This window comes from Schistocerca cancellata, chromosome 10 (genome assembly GCF_023864275.1).
Source record: "Schistocerca cancellata isolate TAMUIC-IGC-003103 chromosome 10, iqSchCanc2.1, whole genome shotgun sequence".
Lineage (NCBI taxonomy): Eukaryota > Metazoa > Arthropoda > Insecta > Orthoptera > Acrididae > Schistocerca > Schistocerca cancellata.
The window spans coordinates 203,861,116-203,882,006 of NC_064635.1; positions in this window are offsets into that span (position 1 = coordinate 203,861,116).

The following is a 20,891-nucleotide window of genomic DNA, read 5'->3' on the forward strand; positions in this document are numbered from 1 at the left end:
GAAAGCACTTTGCGCTCGCACTATGCTCCGCATTTGTTCCCAGGAGTGCAACAGATGGAGCAAATGCGTTCCGCGAGGGAACAAGGCGTAGGAACACACCCGGCTGTAAATTATCCCATACACGGCGCCCAGTCCGTTACGGAAACCATCTAGTCGCCTCCAGCTTTGTAGCACACTGTGTTTCTGTCCCGGGCGACGAAGACTCATACCTACTGTGTGAAGGCCGATCCACGCAGGACGTAATTGCAGCGGTAGCTCAGCGAAACAGAACGAAAAGGCACGGTGTACTTTATGATCAAAACTATCCGGACACATCTATCTGACCGCTAGGTGGCTCGGTCGCCGATATAAATGGAACCGCCAAAGAAATTGGTATAGGCATGCGTATTCAAATACAGAAATATGTAATCAGGCAGAATACGGCGACGCGGTCGGCAACGCCCATATAAGGCAAGTGTTTGGCGCAGTTGTTAGATCGGTTACAGCTGCTACAATGACAGGTTATCCAGATTTAAATGAGTTTGAACGTGGTGTTATAGTCGGCGCACAGGCGATGGGACACAGCACGTTCGAGATAGCGATGAAATGGGGATTTTCCCTTACAACCGTTTCACGAGTATACCGTGAATATCAGGAATCCGGAAAAACATCAAATCTCCGACATCGCTGCGGCCGATAAAAGATCCTCCAAGAACGGGACCGACGACTGAAGAGAACCGTTCAACGCGACAAAAGTGCAACCTTCCGCAAATTGCGACAGATTTCAGTGCTGGGCCATCAACAAGTGTCAGCATGCGAACCATTCGACGATATGGGCTTTCGGAGCCGAAGGGTCATTCGTGTACCCTTGATGACTGCAAGGAAAAAAGCCTTACACCTCGCCTGGACCCGTCAATATCGACACTGGACTATTGATTACTGGAAACATGTTACCTGCTCGAACGAGTCTCATTTCAAATTGTATGGAGCGGATAAACGTGAACGGGTATGGAGACAGCCTCATGAATTCATGGGCCGTGCATGTCAACAGGGGCTGTTCAAGCAATGGCGTGGAGCGTGTGCTGTTGGAGTTATATGGGGTCCCTGACACGTCTAGATACGACTGTGAAATGTGAAACGTACGTAAGCATCCTGTCTGATCACCTGCTTATGTTCGTGTCTATTGTGCGTTCCGGCGAACTTGGGTGGTTCCAGCAGGACAATGCGACACCACACACGTCCAGAATTGCTACAGAGTGGCTCCAGGAACTCTCTTCTGAACTGAAAAACTTCCGCTGGCCAGAAAACTGCCCACACATGAACATTACTGAGCGTATATGGGATTTCTTGAAACGAGGTGTTCAGAAGAGATCTCCACCCCTCTTATTCTCAGGGATTTATGGACAGCCCTGCAGGGTTCATGGTGTCAGTTCCCTCCAGCACTACTTCAGGAATTAGTCTAATCTACGTCGTATTGCGGCACTTCTGCGTGCTCGCAGGGGCCTACACGATATAAGGCAGGTGTAGCAGTTTCTTTAGCTCTTCAGTGTAAGAAGAGGCAACGAATACTGTGTTGTCAGTAGAGAAGCACAAGCGGCAGAATGGTTCTGTCAGGCGAGCTGACGTGTCGGTAGCTGCGAACGGGACTAGTCTTGGGATATCACCTGATTAACGTATCGATTGAGGACATTTTAACCCTTCTAAAAGTCCCAAGTCGACTCTTAGTGATTGGACTGTGAAGCGGGAAGGCGAAGATGCAGCCACAGATCAACCAATACCAGGTCGACCTCCTGTACTGACGGACGGTGACCGTCGAGTATTACGGACAGCCGTTGTAAAAAAAACATTAAATAAGCGGAAGGAATAACTCGTGAGTTCCAGAGTACTACCATCAGTCCCACTTCAGAATAATGGACAAGACGATTGAGGATGTTATAGGTGATGATCAGGTTGTGTTTAGGAAAGGTAAAGCACCAGAGAGGCAATCCGGACATTGTGGTTGGTGATGGGAGCAAAACTAAAGAAAAATAAGGGATCTGTCGACCTGGAAAAACCGTTCGACGATGTGAAATGGTGCAAGAAGTTCGAAATCCTGAGAGAGAGACGGGAATGTACAGTATGTACAAGAGCCAGGAGGGAATAATAAGACTGGACAACCAAGAACGAAGTGGTCGGATTAAAACGATGTAACACAGGGACGCAGTCTTTCACTCCTACTGTTGAACCTATACATCGAAGAAGCAATGATGGAAATAAAAGAAAGATTCACGAGTGGATTTAAAATTCAAGGTGAAAGGATATCAATGAGACGATTCGTTGATCACATTACTATCCTGAGTGAAATTCAAGAGGAATTATATGACCTTCTCAATGGAACAGACTAATGAGTACAGGACATGGACTGAGGGTAAATCGAAGAAAGACGAAAGTAATGAGAAGTAGCAGAAATGAGAATAGCGAGAAAGTTAACATCAGGATTTATCGTCATGAAGTAGATGAAGTTAAGGAATTCTATTACTACTCAGCAAAATAACCAATAACGAACGGAGCAAGAAGGGCGTCAAAAGCAGACTGCAATGCTAAGGGGGCATTTCTGACTAAGGAAAGTCTACTAGTATCAAACGTAAGTCTTAATTTGAGGGAGAAATTTCTGAGAAAGTACGTTTAGTGTACGGTAATAAAAAAATGGACTGTGGGAAAACTGCAACAAAAGAGAATCTAAGCATTTCAGATGTGCTACAGAAAAATGTTGATAGTTAGGTGGATCGATAAAGGAAGGAAAGAGGAGGTTCTGCGCAGAATCGGACACGAAAGGAATGTGTGGAAACCACTGATAAGGAGAAGGGACAGAATGATAGGATATCTGTTAAGACATGAGGGAATGACTTCCATGGTACTAGAGGGAGCTGTAGAGAGCACAAACTGTAGAGGGAGATAGAGATTTGAATAGATGATTGATTCAGCATGACAATGCAGCATCTGTGAGGCAATATTTGTGGACAGTGACAATCCTGAGATGGAGTGACCTGCGTACTGTTGCGACCTCAATCGATCAGAGGAGCTTTGGGGTGAGTCAGACGCCGGCTTGATTAACTTAAAAAGCTTTAAGAGTTTTCACATAAAAAATTCGGAGGCATTGATCTCCAGTACAGTCTGGTAATATGGGAGGTGCCGAATAGAAGTGGAGAAAAAAGAAATACGTTGCACAACCTGAATGAAAGAAAGGATAGTGTAACTGGACACATTCTGAGAGATGAAGGAACGGTCAATTTGCTCCTGGAGGGAAGCTTAGGTGGTAACTTGTACGGGGAAACAAAGGGTTGACTACAATAATCACTTTCTGACGTATGTATGTGATCAAAAGTATCCGGACAGCCGCAAAAACATACGTTTCTCATTATTAGGTGCATTGTGCTGCCACATACTGCAAGGTACTCCATATCAGCGATCTCAGTAGTTATTAGCATCGTGCGAGAACAGTATGGGGTGCTCCATGGAACTCACGGACTTCGAACGTGTTGAGGTGATTGGGTTCCACTTGTGTCGTATGTCTCTACGCGAGATTTCCACACTCATAAACATCCCTAGGTCAACTGTTTCCGATGTGATAGTGAAGTCGTAACGTGAAGGGACACGTACAGCAAAAAGGCGTACAGGCCGACCTCGTCTGTTGACCGACAGAGACCGCCAACAGTTGAAGAGGGTCGTAATGTGTAATAGGCAGACATCTATCCAGATCCACTGCAAGTACTGTGATATTTAGGCGGGAGGTGAGAAAACTTGGATTTCATGGTCGAGCGGCTACACCTAAGCCGCACATCACGTCGGTAAATGTCAAACGACGGCTCACTTGGTGTAAGGAGCGTGGTACAGAGCCGAGTGGAGGGTCTGAATTAGAGGCTGAGACGGTTCTGCGACCGTGTGGGCTGCAGATTCCTCGACTTGCGCCATAGGGTGGTGGGGTTTCGGGTTCCGCTGGATAGGTCAGGAGTCCACTACACGCAACAAGCGGCTACACGGGTAGCAGGGGTTGGGTGGCGTGGGCTGGGCGGTTTTTTTAGGTTAGATGGCCTCGGGCAAGTACAGAAAGGGCAACAGCCTCAACGGGTGCGGGGCAAAGTCAGGACATGCAGGGACCAAGCAGCAATCGGTATTGTAATTGTAAACTGTCGAAGCTGCGTTGGTAAAGTACCGGAACTTCAAGCGCTGATAGAAAGCACCGAAGCTGAAATCGTTATAGGTACAGAAAGCTGGCTGAAGCCAGAGATAAATTCTACCGAAATTTTTACAAAGGTACAGACGGTGTTTGGAAAGGATAGATTGCATGCAACCGGTGGTGGAGTGTTCGTCGCTGTTAGTAGTAGTTTATCCTGTAGTGAAGTAGAAGTGGATAGTTCCTGTGAATTATTATGGGTGGAGGTTACACTCAACAACCGAGCCAGGTTAATAATTGGCTCCTTTTACCGACCCCCCGACTCAGCAGCATTAGTGGCAAAACAGCTGAGAGAAAATTTGGAATACATTTCACATAAATTTTTTCAGCATGTTATAGTCTTAGGTGGAGATTTCAATTTACCAGATATAGACTGGGACACTCAGATGTTTAGGACGGATGGTAGGGACAGAGCATCGAGTGACATTATACTGAGTGCACTATCCGAAAATTACCTCGAGCAATTAAACAGAGAACCGACTCGTGGAGATAACACCTTGGACCTACTGATAACAAACAGACCCGAACTTTTCGACTCTGTAAGCGCAGAACAGGGAATCAGTGATCATAAGGCCGTTGCAGCATCCCTGAATATGGAAGTTAATAGGAATATAAAAAAAGGGAGGAAGGTTTATCTGTTTAGCAAGAGTAATAGAAGGCAGATTTCAGCCTACCTAACAGATCAAAACGAAAATTTCTGTTCCGACACTGACAATGTTGAGTGTTTATGGAAAAAGTTGAAGGCAATCGTAAAATTCGTTTTAGACAGGTAGGTGCCGAGTAAAACTGTGAGGGACGGGAAAAACCCACCGTGGTACAACAACAAAGTTAGGAAATTACTGCGAAAGCAAAGAGAGCTTCACTCTAAATTTAAACGCAGCCAAAACCTCTCAGACAAACAGAAGCTAAACGATTTCAAAGTTAGCGTAAGGAGGGCTATGCGTGAAGCGTTTAGTGAATTCGAAAGTAAAATACTAGGTACCGACTTGACAGAAAATCCTAGGAAGTTCTGGTCTTACGTTAAATCAGTAAGTGGCTCGAAACAGCATGTCCAGACACTCCGGGATGATGATGGCATTGAAACAGAGGATGACAAGCGTAAAGCTGAAATACTAAACACCTTTTTCCAAAGCTGTTTCACAGAGGAAGACCGCACTGCAGTTCCTTCTCTAAATCCTCGCACAAACGAAAAAATGGCTGACATCGAAATAAGTGTCCAAGGAATAGAAAAGCAACTGGAATCACTCAACAGAAGAAAGTCCACTGGACCTGACGGGATACCAATTCGATTCTACACAGAGTACGAGAAAGAACTTGCCCCCCTTCTAACAGCCGTGTACCGCAAGTCTCTAGAGGAACGGAAGGTTCCAAATGATTGGAAATGAGCACAGGTAGTCCCAGTCTTCAAGAAGGATCGTCGAGCAGATGCGCAAAACAATAGACCTATATCTCTGACGTCGATCTGTTGTAGAATTTTAGAACATATTTTTTGCTCGAGTATCATGTCGTTTTTGGAAACCCAGAATCTACTGTGTAGGAATCAACATGGATTCCGGAGACAGCGATCGTGTGAGACCCAACTCGCTTTATTTGTTCATGAGACCCAGAAAATATTAGATACAGGCTCCCAGGTAGATGCTATTTTCCTTGACTTCCGGAAGGCGTTCGATACAGTTCCGCACTGTCGCCTGATAAACAAAGTAAGAGCCTACGGAACATCAGACCAGCTGTGTGGCTGGATTGAAGAGTTTTTAGCAAACAGAACACAGCATGTTGTTATCAATGGAGAGACGTCTACAGACGTTAAAGTAACCTCTGGCGTGCCACAGGGGAGTGTTATGGGACCATTGCTTTTCACAATATATATAAATGACCTAGTAGATAGTGTCGGAAGTTCCATGCGGCTTTTCACGGATGATGCTGTAATATACAGAGAAGTTGCAGCATTAGAAAATTGTAGCGAAATGCAGGAAGATCTGCAGCGGATAGGCACTTGGTGCAGGGAGTGGCAACTGACCCTTAACATAGACAAATGTAATGTATTGCGAATACACAGAAAGAAGGATCCTTTATTGTATGATTATATGATAGCGGAACAAACGCTGGTTGCAGTTACTTCTGTAAAATATCTGGGAGTATGCGTGCGGAACGATTTGAAGTAGAATGATCATATAAAATTAATTGTTGGTAAGGCGGGTACCAGGTTGAGATTCATTGGGAGAGTCCTTAGGAAATGTAGTCCATCAAGAAAGGAGGTGGCTTACAAAACACTCGTTCGACCTATACTTGAGTATTGCTCATCAGTGTGGGATCCGTACCAGATCGGGTTGACGGAGGAGATAGAGAAGATCCAAAGAAGAGCGGCGCGTTTCGTCACAGGGTTATTTGGTAAGCGTGATAGCATTACGGAGATGTTTAACAAACTCAAGTGGCAGACTCTGCAAGAGAGGCGCTCTGCATCGCGGTGTAGCTTGCTCGCCAGGTTTCGAGAGGGTGCGTTTCTGAATGAGGTATCGAATATATTTCTTCCCCCTACTTATACCTCCCGAGGAGATCACGAATGTAAAATTAGAGAGATTCGAGCGCGCACGGAGGCTTTCAGACAGTCGTTCTTCCCGCGAACCATACGGGACTGGAACAGGAAAGGGAGGTAACGACAGTGGCACGTAAAGTGCCCTCCGCCACACACCGTTGGGTGGCTTGCGGAGTATAAATGTAGATGTAGATGTAGATGTAGAACATTGGACGATTCAAGAGTGGGAAAACGTTGTGTGGAGTGACGAAGCACGGTATACAATTGGCGATCCGATGGCAAGGTGTGGGTGTGGCGACTGCACGGTGAACATCTGCCAGCGTGTATAGTGCCAACAGTAAAATTCGGAGGCTGTGGTGTTATGTTCTGGTTGTGTTTTTCATAGAGTGGGCTTGCACGCCTTGTTGTATTGCGTGGCACTATCGCAGCACAGGCCTACATTGATGTTTTGAGCACCTTGTTGCTTCCCACTGTTGAAGAGCAATTCGGGGATGGCGATTTCACCTTTCTACACGATCGAGCACCTGTTCATAATGCACGGCCTGTGGCGGAGTGGTTACACGACAATATCATCCCTGTAATGGACTGGCCTGCACAGAGTCCTAACCTGAATCCTACAGAACAGCTTTGAGATGTTTTGGAACGCCGACTTCCTGCCAGGCCTCAAAAATGTTCAAATGTGTGTGAAATCTTATGGGACTTAACTCCTAAGTTTCCTAAGGACAAACACACACACCGATGCCCGAGGGAGGACTCGAACCTCCGCCGGAACCAGCCGCACAGTCCATTACTGCAGCGCCCTAGATCGCTCGGCTAATCCCACGCGGCTGCCAGGCCACGCCGACCGACATCGATACCTCTCCTCAGTGCAGCACTCCGTGAAGAATGGGCTGCCATTCCCCAAGAAACCTTCCAGCTCCTGATTGAGAGGTCTGATGCCTGCAAGAGTGGAAGCTGTCATCAAGGCTAAGGGTGGGCCAACACCATACTGAAATCCAGCAGTATGGAGGGCCCCAAAAACTTGTAAGTCATTTTCAGCGAGGTGTCCGGATATTTTTGATCACATACTGTATGTTGCTGTGATTTTGTGGAAATGAAAGGCCTTGGATAGGAAAGAGTAGCATCAAACCTTCGGACTGAAAACAACATTAGCAACAACAACAAGAAAAGGGTGTGGAGAAATTTCTGCCCGCTACTCATTCAGGAACGGAAAATTACCCTCAGACACGAACCGTGTCGTGGCTTCCGCAGCGCCAAAGCAGACCTCCCTGGTTTCGCACAGTGGGGACTCGACACTGCAGATCTGAAGCGGCCCAGGGGTACCGCACAGCCGTGTTACGCAAGGGAATACGAGGCACAGTGCGGGTTGTGCGGGCAGCGGACACTGCAGGCGGCGGACAGGTGGGTTCGGAGCAGCAGGCAGGAAATACAGAAGCCAGAGGCAAGCCTCGCTGAATGGGACCGGGGGCACGCGAGCGTGGCGCGGCGCCCACAAAGCGGTCCCAACCCTCCCATTCCACCTGCCTATAGCAGCAGCCGTAGCGCCCAGTGGGGCGCGGCCTGGTACACGGGGTGCTTCTGCTCTGTACAGTGTCTCTGTGCGTGCGGCCAGGTGTCTCCAGGTTCTGCTTACCTCGTACTCTCTCTTCCAGCTACACCCGGACAGCCCATACAAGCAGACGGAAAAGCCGAAATGCGGAAAGCACACGCAAAGATAAAGAGAATTTATTAAGCGTTACAGTTACTGAAACTTCTCAAAATTCAGTAAAACAGTGTCGCTCACAACAGATGTTTCTTATATCTGGCAACGGGTTGCAGTCTATAATTTACTCCATTTTCCGTCCGCAAGCAGTGCAGTTCAATAACATACTGAAGAGCTAAATAAACTGATACACCTGGCTAACATCGTGTTGGGCCCCCGCGAGCGCGCAGAAGTGTCGCAACACGACGTGGTGTGGACTCGACTAATGTCTGAAGTAGTGCTGGAGGCAACTGACACCACGAATCCTGCAAGCTGTCCAGAAATCTGTAACAGTACAAGAGACTGAAGATCTCTTCTGAACAGCACGTTGCAAAACATTCCAGATATCCTCAGTAATGTCCATCATGTCTGGGGAGTTTGGTGGCCAGCGGAAGAGTTTAAACTCGAAAGAGTGCTACTCTGAGATGAAGAGGTTAGCGCGGGAGAGGGATTCGTGACGTGGTGGGCCGCATGAAACCAGTCAGAAGACTGATGATATATATATACGCTGATGTTGCTTAAGATCTCTATCACACCCTGCAGCCATTCATCCTGGTGGGCCGTCGTTTGTGAGTAACTGACGGAAAAAAATTTAGTAATTTTGTGTGAAGCCCAATAACATTAAAATGCATGCTCATATTATCTGGTTATGTGCTGAATTGGGAGGATAATAGCTTCACATGCAGGAAACTGTAGGTTCGAATCTCGTCATCTGCAGTAAGGTTTTTTTATTTTTAAATCTTCAACTATTTGACTTTGATCATTATTTTTATTCAATTACTTGGTTTAAATATATTTCTTTTATTTATATTCCTTTATCACATTATTTTAATCACCATACGAATTTCTTCCATTTATACCAGTATCTATCATGAGGCATTGCTGTGTATATGAATTGAATTATATTTATATATTATAATATTGCATTATTTGAAAATTCCGATTTATCAGTTAGAAACAAAACACCAAATAACCTATTTATATTTATTGTGCAGTGGCGTGAAAAATGTATTTTTCGAAATCAGATTTTTTACATGGTAATCGTCATACAAACATTTAAAACATAACATAAATACCTATTGTACTATGGACAAAATAAAGCAGATAAAGATTTAAGTTAAGGCAGGATTTAAAAACATAACGAAATTCAAACAAAATGAGAAATACATGTAACGACCGCAATAATGTGGACGAAAAAACAGGGTGATAAAAGGAATTAAACCGAAATTAATACATAAAATTAATTAATAACACATGAAAAAAGATTTCATCTTGAAAAATAATGATAGGAAGGAAAAAATGAGTGCAAATGAAGAAGTTTTTTGGAAATTTGTGGTAAGGGCCTATGGGACCAAACTGCTGAGGCCATCGGTCCCTAATGCTTACACTACTTAATCTAACTTAAACTAACTTATGGTACGGACAACACACACCCATGCCGGAGGGAGGAGTCGAAACCCTGACGGGGGAGCCGCGCGAACCGTGGCAAGGCACCTTACACCGCTCGGCTAACCCGCGTGGCGATGAAGAAGTTGATATTATGATTAAAATGGTGTAACAAAGGAATGGATATGAAAACTACATTTAAAGCAATTAGGTGAATAAAACTGATCGTCAAAGTCATTTCGATGAAGCTTCCCTGGACCTGACGTGATTCGAATCCAGAACCTCTTGCATGTGCAGCTATTATCATACCGATTACACCACACAAGCAGACTATGAGAGCCAGCTTTCTTAATACTATCGACTGTCACACGAAATTCCGAATTTTTATCGTCTTCAGTTACTCGCAAATGAGGTCCCACCAAGGTGAATGACTGCAGTGCGTGGTAGCTGGGATCTTAACCTACATACCAGTATAGATGGTTCCAAAAAGTTGATCGCGCCGCTGGGGAGCTCTCCATGTTAATAATGAAGGGACCTCAGAACCAGACGAGAGACCTCTAAGATTCTACGGAGATTATGCAAAAGAACTTGTTCCCTTCTAGAAGCAGTTTGAGGTAGATCGCTGTAGCAATGAAGGGTGCCTGGCGACTGCAAAACTCGTTCTCGTTTATCAAAACTGGACATGGTTGTCTCACTGGGAATTCAGCGATCGTTCATGAAATAAAATATGGCGTTTCAGTCTTCGATCGCTATTCTTTTATTTTCAATTACCGGTTTCGGGCTGGCTGCCCATCTTCAGATCTGTTAGACAATGTTAAAAATGTAATTAATAAGAGAGATACAGTTAGTGATAAAAATATCTTAGTTTACAAAAAGAAATTTTGGAACGTATTAAATGCCAACATACCATGTGTTGTAGTTACAGAGTAACTTGTCCGTACAGAACACACAGTTCACTGTCATACGTAAAGTAAATTTCAATATGTTAAAACATTATATCGCAGTATTTAAGAGTAACCTGATTGGTAACAGTAAAAAGTGCCCTCTACCTTTAACAATTGTGCATCTGTTATTATTTCGCCGTACATATTAATGGCGAATATTCTTTTTAATAAAACAATTTTTAAGGTAATGACATATGAATAATCTTTTTGAGTGGACCATGAAACGAAAGATTTTTACATTAATTTAAAATTTCTTTATAAAGAAACATAAAGTATAATTAAAATGTAGATATTCTTCCGAAAATGTGCGTTTGCTCTTCTTTGTTTTTGATTGGGGGTGGAGTGGATTTCCTTACGTCAGAAGGTATACAACGCCACGCCGAGTCGTCTTGCGCCGCGCCCAATTCACCTCGCCGCCAGTACGCTGAGGGCCGTTCCGCTGTAGCTGTTTCCTACTGGGGCGTGCTGTTGCATTCAAGAGTAAGCCTAAAACAGGTCTTTAAAAATCTCATAATAATTCCTGTGCATAAAATCACTTTGCTCATTAAGTCGTAGGCCTGGGGTTTTCCTTTGATGTGTGTATATTTCAATCTCTTCGAGCACGTTGAGATAGAGACTTTTTGGAGCTTTATGTAACACCTCCATTTGTTCATTTATATTACTCACTTCATGTCTACTCAATTGTTAAAGGTAGAGGGCACTTTTTACTGTTACCAATCAGGTTACTCTTAAATACTGCGATATAATGTTTTAACAGTTTGAAATTTACTTTACGTATGACAGTGAACTGTGTGTTCTGTACGGACAAGTTACTCTGTAACTACAACAGATGGTATGTTGGCATTTAATACGTTCCAAAATTTCTTTTTGTAAACTAAGATATGTTTATCACTAACTGTATCTCTCTTATTAATTACATTTTTAACATTGTCTAACAGACCTGAAGATGGGCAGCCAGCCCGAAACCGGTAATTGAAAATAAAAGAATAGCGGTCGAAGACTGAAACGCCATATTTTATTTCGTTCTCGTTTACCAGAGGAGTCGTAGGACAGAAGCACATAGTTATACATCTACATCTGCAACTACATAGATACTCTGCAAGTCGCATTTAAGTGCCTGGCAGAGGATTCATCGAACCACCTTCACATTTCTCTACTATTCCAGTGTCGTATAGAGCGCGGAAAAACGAACACCTATATCTTCCCGTTCGAGCTCTGATTTCCCTTATTTCATTATGATGACCATTTCTACATACGTAGGTCGGCGTCAAGAAAATACGAGGGTTGGAACTTTAATAGCGGCCACTACAAGTATTTATTTACAGTCTTTATGCTGTTTATTTTTGGAACACAACCTACGACCAGCTTAGAGACAGAAGTGATGACATTTTCTGCAGGACCTGATCATCATTTTGCAGGACAATGCTCAAGCACGAACAGTGCAAGCTGCTATTGATTTGTTTGACTGATGGGGCTGCTAAGTGCTGAACCACCTACTGCAGTCCCCTGACTTAAGCCCTCGTGAGTTCAACTCGATTTCTAAACTGAAGGAAACACTTCACGGCATTCGCTTCAGAAGTGCTACAAATTAGTCAGGCAATAGACCGCGCCGCTCGAACTGTCAACACAACTGGCACTGCCGAGAGTATCCTACGACTTTCACATCGCTGGCAAGGGGTTATACACAATGCTGGTGATTACATTGAGGTTCAGTATGACTTTGAAACACGTATCTATTTTTTACGAGCTGTAAATAAATAGTTGCCACTACTAAAGTTCCAACCCTCGTATTTTCACATTCGGAGGAGAAAGCCGGTGATCGAAATTTCGTGGTAAGATTCCGCAGCAACGAATAACGCGTTTGTTTTAATGATGTCCACCGCAAATCCTGTATCATTTCAATGACACTTTCTCCCCTATTTCGCGATAATGCAAAACGTGCTACCCTTCTTTGCACTTTTTCGATGAACTCCGTCGATCCTATCAGGTAAGGATCCCACAGCGCGCAGCAGTATTCTAAAACAGGACGGACAAGCGTAGTGTAGGTAGTTTCTTCAGTAGATCTGTTTCTAAGTGTCCTGCCAATAAAACACAGCCCTTGGTTACCCTTCCCCACAACATTTTCTATTTTTTCTTACCAATTTAAGATGTTCGTTATTGTCATTGGCCTAAATCTTTGTAGAATCGTGGAACACGCTTTAAGATTACATATTGTAACGTTTTTGGAGAACCAAAATGTGCTCTATAAAAATCAGTATGGATTCCGAAAGCACAGATCTTGCGAAACTCAGTTTGCTCTGTTCCTTCATCGGATCCATAGCGTTGTAGACAAGGGCACTCAGTTCGGTGCCGTGTTCCTTGACTTTAGAAAGGCATTTGACACCAATCCGCACTGCCATTTAATGAAAAAAAAAATACTCGTTTACTGTGCCAGTTTGTAGCTATCCCAATTTCGATTGCGTTAGATCGGTTTGATTTTAAGTGTACTCTCATTCCCCTAAAGTTGGCAGTGGCCGCTCTGGTGGAGCCGCCGTGCTTTTGGTGAGGCTTCTTCTTGCAGTGAACGACAAGTCGCCCCGGGAAGCGAAACAGCGAAGAAGAGTCGCCCCATGGCTGCGATTTGTCGTCGCCGTCTCGGTATTTATTCACGGAGTTGTGCCCAGAGTCTGCAAGCAGTGTCGGTTCAGCCGTGGTAACGTTGACGTCGGAGTCCAAGAAACAGACTTTCTTACTCAGCCACGCGCTACCTGTGTATCCTCGTGCCCAGCATCACTTGTGAATTGCGTGACGCGATGGTGCCTCGGTAGAGTTGAATCACTTGTTGGACGTCGAACGTACTCGGTTATTTTGGGACGAGGGGTGTGACAGACTCTGGAGTATGGCGGCCGCAGATGATGGGGTCGTTTGCGGAAACTGTTGACGCAAAACAGCTGGAGGCATCGTTTCGCAGGGTGCTGTTTGCAAAACGTGAGCATAGCGTGTGTTCGGTGCGTGAGCTGTTACCATGAAAACGAGATGTTTGCCTGAGCCACTTTCTCCTCTTGATATTGTGCTAAGGAGTTGCCTACAATATACACTACTGGCCATTAAAATTGCTACACCACGAAGATGACGTGCTACAGAAGCGAAATTTAAACGACTGGAAGAAGATGCTGTGATATGCAAATGATCAGCTTTTCAGAGCATTCACAGAAGGCTGGCGCCAATGGCGACACCTACAACGTGCTGACATGAGGAAAGTTTCCAACCGATTTCTCGTACACAAACAGCAGTTTACCGGCTTTGCCTGGTGAAACGTTGTTGTGATGCCTCGTGTAAGGAGGAGAATTGCGTACCATCACGTTTCCGACTTTGATAAAGGTCGGATAGTAGTCTATCGCGATTGCGGTTTATCGTATCGCGACATTTCTGCTCGCGTTGGTCGAGATCCGATTACTATTAGCGGAATATGGAATCTGTGGGTTCAGGAGGGTAATACTGAACGTCGTGCTGGATCCCAACGGCCTCGTATCACTAGCAGTCGAGATGACAGGCATCTTATCCGCTTGGCTGTAACGGATCGTGCAGCCACGTCTCGATCCCTGAGTCAACAGATGGGGACGTTTGCACGAAAACAACCATCTGCACGAACAGTTCGACACCGTTTGCAGCAGCATGAACTACCAGCTCGGAGACCATGGCTGCAGTTACCCTTGACGCTGCATCACAGACAGGAGCGCCTGCGATGGTGTATTCAACGACGAACCTGGGTGCACGAATGGCAAAATGTCATTTTTTGGGGTGAATCAAGCTTCTGTTTACAGCATCATGATGATCGCATCCATGTTTGGCGACATCGCGCTGAACGCACATTGGAAGCGTGTATTCGTCATCGCCATACTGGCGTATAACCCGGCGTGATGGTATGGGGTTCCATTGGTTACACGTCTCGGTCACCTGTTGTTCGCACTGACAGCACTTTGAACAGTGGACGTTACATTTCAGATGTGTTACGACCCGTGGCTCTGCCTTTCATTCGATCCCTGCGAAACCCTACATTTCAGCAGGATAATGCACGACCGCATGTAGCAGGTCCTGTACGGACCTTTCTGGATACAGAAAATGTTCGACTGCTGCCCTGGGCAGCACATTCTACAGATCTCTCACCAATTGAATACTTCTGGTCAATGGTGGCCGAGCAACAGGCTCGTCACAGTACGCCAGTCACTACTCTTGATGAACTGTGGTATCGTGTTGAAGCTGCATGGGCAGCTGTACCTGTACACGCCATCCATCTCTGTTTGACTCAATGCCCAGGCGTATCGCGGCCGTTATTACGGCCAGAGGTGGTTGTTCTGGGTACTGATGTCTGAGGATGTATGGACCCAAATTGCGTGAAAATGTAATCACATGACAGTTCTCGTATAATATATGTGTCCAATGACTACCCGTTTATGATCTGCATTTCTTCTTGGTGTAGCAATTTTAATGGCCAGTAGAGTAATTTATGTATTTTATTGCGGTTTTAATTATCAGTTTCTGATGGCCATTTGCCCTCTGCTTAAGTCTAAGTTGCTGAACACTACTCTTATCACGAACTATAGGTTTTGGAACCTACGAGTATATTTCTTGTTTACTCCATTGTGAGCTGTTGTGCACTGAAAGTACGTAAGCTGTTTGCTACGCCAGTCATTTGTCCTCTGTGGTACAGCGACCGAGTTATTCAATTTCCTATAAAGTTTATCTTAGTTAAATTCATGAAGTTTTCCCGTAGGCCAGAGTTATTTAAATGTTCCTAAAGAACCCACAGTTAAGAGCACAAGTCTGTTGCTTAATTCTTTACCGTTCCTTTTTTTAAAGATTGTTTTATTTATCCACAGCTAAAGCTTAAAGATTTCATTACTTAAGGTCTTGCTGCTCAGTTGTTGAATCAGGTCCGTAGCACTTCACTACCTAGGTTATTTGTGGCTGATTCTGGCTGATCTTAAGATTTTAATGTTTTGTATCTGTTACAATGTATCGTCTCTGTGTTTCAGTTGTGCCGTGACTGACGTAGTGGCCAATGTGAGGGTCCGTTCCCTGTGGGACGGAAGTTGGAACTGCATCATTGTAAAATTATATTTGAAGCCCCCTTCCTGTTTGAAGTGCTATTTTTGGTAATGAAATGTTTCCTATTTGTCACTGATTCAATTGCGCTGTGTGTGTTAAATATTCTCAAGGATCAATGAAGAGATTGTTCAGTATTGTTAAACAGTTTTGTGGCCTGGACGCTTGCCACCTCCAAGCAACGAACACAGCCAGCATGTAAATGAAGTAAAGAGGAGCTGAATGTGAAGACTCAAATCAGTCATGAAATTTTTAAATAAGGTGATTAAACAGTACGAAATATATGGAGGGATGGGACATTACATCTGTTTGATACTAGTAATTACAAATGCATTACGCTATATATATTCAATTAAGTTACGGTTGAAAACTTTATTTGCTTCCAATTACGGCATAATCTCCGGAACGTGTGGCGCCGTTCGTAAAATTGAACTTCACGGAAGCATAGAATAGTATTGGTTGGTACGCAGTGATAAATCGAGAATCGAGAATGGAGCCTGCGTTTGTGTGTGTGTGTGTGTGTGTGTGTGTGTGTGTGTGTGCGTGTTTAATGTGTTTCTGTACACAGCTCCTAACGCCAGAGAACACTTGAATACTTCACTTGTGGTACAGGTATAGCGTGTTACGAATGGTTGCCTAACCATATACGACTTCAGCATTCCGCCTTTTTCCTGTGAGCCCTCTCAACCAATAAACCGGTCCTCGTAGTCGTCCTTATGACGCTATGTTCAAATACAATCGGCGTTGCTGCAATACAGTCTAAGACAAAATAAAAATAAATAAATAAAAAGACGACGCACCCCGAGGAATTATGCAAATGGGACGGAAAATCGCAAGAGTAAGAGTATAGATTAAAAGAGGATGTCGCGAGAAAATTTGTGCCGGACTAGGACTCCAACCCAGATTTCCTGCTTATTGTGAACAGTCGCCTGAAAATCTGAGCAATTCTCGAAGTTGGGTTGAAACTTTCATGGTCCTGATGTTCCCTAACTATAGGTGCAAACGAATACTCTCCATTCGGAAATAGCACGACCACAGCAACGGGTGTTATTGCATCCCCATCGATATGTTCACATCATTTCAGTGGACGTAATTCCATTTCATATACGTACCGGTAAAGGGACAAACTTGAGGAAAAGCAACAGAAAAGTTCATATTTACATACAGGGTGACCGAAAAGTCTCATAACATCAGAAAAAGCACTGATTCACAGAATAATGTATGTAGAGGGGTAAAAGTACACACAAATGCATGAAATTGCATTGGATTTTACTGAAACCAAGACCGAGTGCAAAAGCCGGCCAACAGGTGGCACTGGATAGTAACAAGTCAGTGACGCCGCATGAGAATCGTGTATAAAACGAGCTGTAGAGAGAAAGGCAGGCAGATGTGCCTACGGTCGCAGAATGTTGACTTTAACATAACAGGTACTGATACTGAAGCATTACTATCATGGTGGAGAAGACGCTACTGCATCTTTGCCATCCTATAGCTTAAGAAAGGATTAGAACGCGTAAAGGTCCTGTGACAAGTGTCGCTGTGAAGATAAACACCTGCTGGAAGCTACGACTTTTATGCAGCATGCCGCCCCACCCCATATATTGCTACGCACGTGAAACATCTCTTGCGCTCATCGTTTAGTGCGGATTGCGTACTGAGACGCCACTTCCGTCATGCTTGCTCTCCCAGGCCCCAAACCTCAATCCCTGTGATTATTGGCTGCGGTGTTACCTGAAGACTAAAAGTGCTAAAAGACAACCTCCGACGGCAATTTCTGCCATTAGTCACTCACTGATTCAGCCCAACTCATTGGCATTATCTCTTTGTGTCTGTCTATCACTGTCTCCTGTCTCACAGCCGTGCGGGATAGCCGCGCGGTCTAGGTCGCCTTGCCACGGTCCGCGCGGCTCTCCCGTCGGAGGTTCGAGTCCTCCCACGGGAAAAGGTGTGTTTGTCGTCCTTAGCGTAACTAGCTTGAGTTAGATTAAGTAGTGTGTAAGCTTAGGGACCGATGACCCCAGCAGTTTAGTCCCATAAGACCTTACCAAAAATTTCCGAATTTCCTGTCTCCCAGCCACAGCCTCCTTTTTTCTGACCCCCTATTACTGTCTTCCCTCACCGCCATTGTCTCCCCCTTGCTCTCTCTTACTGCTACCATATCATTCATTCCTTTCCACTACTACTCTCATTGTGACCATCTCCCTCTTCCTCGTTGTCATTGTCATAGACTCTGTCCCTCATTATCACTGGCTCTTACCCAATTCCATTTCCTCTTCCTCTTTATTTCTGTCCCACTTGCACTATCTTCTTCACTATTGCCCTAACACAATTCCTTCACTGTCAACTATGTTCCACTGCCACTGTATCCCTCACTTTCTCCCAAACTACCGTTGCGTCCTTCGCCCCTTCTATACCACAAACACTGTACTCGAATATTTATTATTTTTCCGTCTTTTCCTCAGTGCCTTTGTCTAAATATACATCTACATCTACATGTACATGGATACTCTGCAAATCACATTTAAGTGCCTGGCAGAGGGTTCATTGAACCACCTCCACAATTCTCTATTATTCCAATCTCGTACAGCGCGCGGAAAGAATCAACGAACACCTATATCTTTCCGTATGAGCTCTGATTTCCCTTATTTTATCTTGGTGATCGTTCCTCCCTATGTATGTCGGTCTCAACAAAATGTTTTCACATTCGGACGAGAAAGTTGATGATTGGAATTTCGTGAGAAGATCACATCGCAACGAAAAACGCCTCTGTCTTAATGATTGCCACTCCAACTCACGTATCATGTCTGTGCACTATCTCCCTTATTTCGCGATAATACAAAACGAGTCGCTCTTCTTTGAACTTTTTCAATATCATCCGTCAGTCCCACCTGATGCGGATCCCATACCACACAGCAATACCCCAGAATAGTGCGGAGATGCGTAGTGTAAGCAGTCTCTTTAGTAGACCTGTTCCACCTTCCAAGTGCTCTGCCAGTCTTTGGTTTTCTCTACCCACAACATTTTCTATGAGAGCGTTCCAGTTTAGGGTATTTGTAGTTGTAGTCCCTAAGTATTTAGTTGAATTAACAGCCTTCAGATTTGTGTGATTTATCGCCTAATCGAAATTTAGATGATTTCTTTTCGTAGTCATGTGAATAACTTCACACTTTTCTTTACTGATGGTCAATTACCACGTTTCGCACTATACAGATATCTTATCTAAATCATTTTGCAATTCAGTTTGGTCATCTGATGACTTTACAAGACGGTAAATGACAGCATCATCTGCAAATAATCTAAGAGGGCTACTCAGATTGTCTCCTATGTCGTTAATATAGATCAGGAGCAATAGAGAGCCTATAAAACTTCCTTGGGGAACGCCGGATATTACTTCTGTTTTACTCGATGACTTTCCATCTATTACTACCAACTGTGACCTTTCTGACAGGAATTCAGAATCCAGTCGCACAACTGAGACAATATTCTGTAGGCATACAGTTTGGTTAGAAGACGCTTGTGAGGAACGGTGTCGAAAGCCTTCTAAAAATCTAAATATATGGAGTCAATTTGACATCCCCTGTCGATAGCACTCATTACTTCATGAGTATAAAGACCTAGCTGTGTTCCTCAAGAACGATATTTTCTGAACCCTTGCTGACTATGTCTCAGTAAATCGTTTTGTTCGAGGTACTTCATAATGTTCGAATACAGTGTATCTTCCAAAACGCTACTATAAATCGACGTTTGTGATATGGGCTTGTAATTCAGCGGATTACTCCATTTCTCTTTTTGGGTATTGGTGTGACTTGAGCAACTTTCCAGTCTTTAGGTACTGAACTTCCTGTGAGCGAGCGGTTATATATAATTGCTAAATATGGAGCTATTGCCTCTGCATACTCTGAAAGGAACCTGACTGGTATACCATGTGGACCGGAAGCCTTGCCTTTATTAAGTAATTTAAGCTGCAGCTGCTTTGGCACACCGAGGATATCTACTTCTATGTTTCTGATCTTCGCAGTTGTTCTTGATTGGAATTCGAGAATATTTACTTCGTCTTCTTTGGTGAAGGAGTTTCGGAGAATCGTACTTAATAACTCTGCTTTAGTGGCATTTTCATCAAAGATTTCAGCGTAGTTATAGTGCAGTGATGGTATTGATTGCGTCTTTCCACTGGTGTGGTTTATGGATGACCAGAATCTCTTTGGGTTTTCTGCCACATTTCGAGAGAGAGTTTCATTGTGCAAATTATTAAAAGCATCTCGCATTGAAGTACGCGCTATGTTTCGAATTTCTGCAAAACTTTTCCAAATATTCGGTATTTTGCGTTCTTTTAAACTTGGAATGCTTTTTTCGTTGCGTCTGGAACAGCGATTTATGTGGTATACATCTCTCAATTGCCGTCAAATGGTTGCCGTCACATCCGTACCGACGGCAGAGCCTCACCTGCTACCATCGAAGCTCATTTCCACTCATGCACATTCGTGTTAGAGCCTTGTTGCAACCTGAAGTTGCAGCTCCGTGTACTGAATTACGCACCCTCTACACCTCGAGGAAGGTGCTGTACGCACAATAAGTAAAACTTCGCTATTTCCCGCCCTTACTTGTGTTTCAGTCATAAATGCCAGCAGCGTATTTACGACGATTTCGTACATTAAGATGCCAGCCGTGTGTAAGGGCGCCAGAGTCTGGTTAGGGTCCCCTAAGGGCACTGCTGGGAGCCGCTCCATGAGGCTATCAGGAAGCAGAGCGAGATGAAACGGGTCCGTCTACCTCTTTAGGGCACTGACAGCGCAGCCCTTCTGTGAGCCTCATGAAGTTTCATCACCTAGTCCGCGCCGTAACTGCATTCACTAGCAAACTGTGTGTGTGTGTGTGTGTGTGTGTGTGTGTGTGTGTGTGTGTGTGTGTGAGAGAGAGAGAGAGAGAGAGAGAGAGAGAGGGAGAGAGAGGGAGGGAGGAGGAGGAGGTGGAGGGTACTTAGAGGGGGAGTGGAATATGCTTTCCGCTTCG